The following is a 1,656-nucleotide window of genomic DNA, read 5'->3' on the forward strand; positions in this document are numbered from 1 at the left end:
TATATATGTCTCTCTGTCTGTCTGTCTTTATGAGGAGATGCTCAAATGCAGATGAAGCTATATGTAAGGATTCCCTAATAATCGGATAAAGATTATCCCTTTGACGTGGGAAAAGTGAACAAAATCATAGACTGGGATCGGCAGACACCTGGTTCAATTCCTGCACGTAATTCTGTCCACTTTATTCTGTCTAAGAGTATTTTAAAATCGATTTATGAGTTAATACTGTTTATCGCTCCATCTACATTTCAGTAACTTCGTAAAGAACATTATTTTCAAATTTCTTAATGCTTGCTTCCATCCATCCATCCATCCCATGCATACATGAGTGCACTCACACAAACATATTTATATTCTGTTCAACGACATCCAACAAATTATCTCCCTCTTTTTAACCTCTTTTGCTATTCATAAAATACACGAAAAACACAAGAGCTAACTGTTGTGTCTAGCTGCAGTCACTGATTTAATCGCAGCCATTGTTGCTGTTGCTGTTGTTTTGTTGCCGGTCGTCTTTGGTCGGGCTGATACATGATCCCATTTATTTCTATTTCAGGGTCTACAATATCCAATGCCCTTTATCTACTAATTTGGCATGGTGTGTTGTTTGAGAGAAATTCGTTTGCTATTTCTAACAGATTGACCGACCACATAGAGGCTCCAGCTTTAGTTTATCGCTTGACTTAGTCAACAACCACTGAATTTGTGATATGAACACCATAATAATAATTATTATTATTAACATATATTTTTATTTCAGTAATTAACTACATTTGTGTAATTTATCTTGTTTTTCAGCACGACTTTCCAAGTGAAGCTTTTAATTATTTTCATCCCCCAATTAAAACCAGACCATAATTACTTGAACATCCTGAGTATTTATGTCAGTTATTTTATTTTTTTCAGCAATTATACACTAATACTATTTGCAGTGTAGTGTTGTAATAATTTGGTTAATATTATTCATTTGTTTGTCTTTTATGGTGTCTTTGTTCCAATTAGTTATAACTAATTTTTGATGTTGCTTTTGTCATCGTTCTTGTTCTTGTTCTTGTTGTAATTCAACTAACGCTTTAGCTAGTAAACTTACGTAGATTGCAGTGATGTTCCCTTCATTTTAGTTGCACTAATCTCTTGTAAACGACTTTTAGTGATTTTTACTGACATCTCCAAATCTCCTTAAGAAACCACCGACAATTGCTTTCCATCATAGGTGAAAGGGTAATAAAATAAAATTAAAATAATATTAATAATAATAATAATAAGAAGAAGAAACCAATTTACGTATTGTAACTTACAATAAATATCAAATAAATATATAAAAAAATAATTGGGTTTTTATTATTATTATTATTATTTTTATTTTATTTTAGACCTGACGAGTGACTATATTTTTGAATAGATTTAATTATAGATCAATTTGATTATTAATAGAATTAATAATCGAATTGGTTTTATAAGTTATCTATTTGAAAATATTGTTACGAAACGTGCGTAGTCATTCTTATACCGTTTATTAGTTGTTTTTTATGTACTTTATTGTATTTTTAGAATAAGGTGTTTATGATATATTTATTTTCTGGAGGGTATGAATTATATTCTTCATTACTGAATTATTTAATAGTGTTTTTCCCCCTAAATTATATATATATATAT

The 1,656-nt window shown here is 29.8% G+C and overlaps 1 protein-coding gene and 1 long non-coding RNA gene across 9 annotated transcripts in view; one reads left to right on the forward strand and one right to left on the reverse strand.

The window, feature by feature from the left end:
• LOC106868163 (uncharacterized) overlaps positions 1-1,656 on the reverse strand; it is a 104,904-nt gene that overhangs the window by 67,367 nt on the left and 35,881 nt on the right. Inside the window, exon 3 of one of the 3 annotated variants that reach the window (XR_001409232.2) lies at positions 767-1,200. The exons of the other annotated variants lie outside the window; for them this stretch is intronic. This is a non-coding gene — a long non-coding RNA (uncharacterized LOC106868163). Of the gene's footprint in view, positions 1-766; positions 1,201-1,656 lie in introns of those variants that run through there. 3 annotated transcript variants of the gene reach the window in all.
• LOC106868162 (heparan sulfate glucosamine 3-O-sulfotransferase 5) overlaps positions 1-1,656 on the forward strand; it is a 105,115-nt gene that overhangs the window by 51,946 nt on the left and 51,513 nt on the right. The window lies entirely within an intron of this gene.

Source organism: Octopus bimaculoides, chromosome 23 (assembly GCF_001194135.2).
Source record: "Octopus bimaculoides isolate UCB-OBI-ISO-001 chromosome 23, ASM119413v2, whole genome shotgun sequence".
NCBI lineage: Eukaryota > Metazoa > Mollusca > Cephalopoda > Octopoda > Octopodidae > Octopus > Octopus bimaculoides.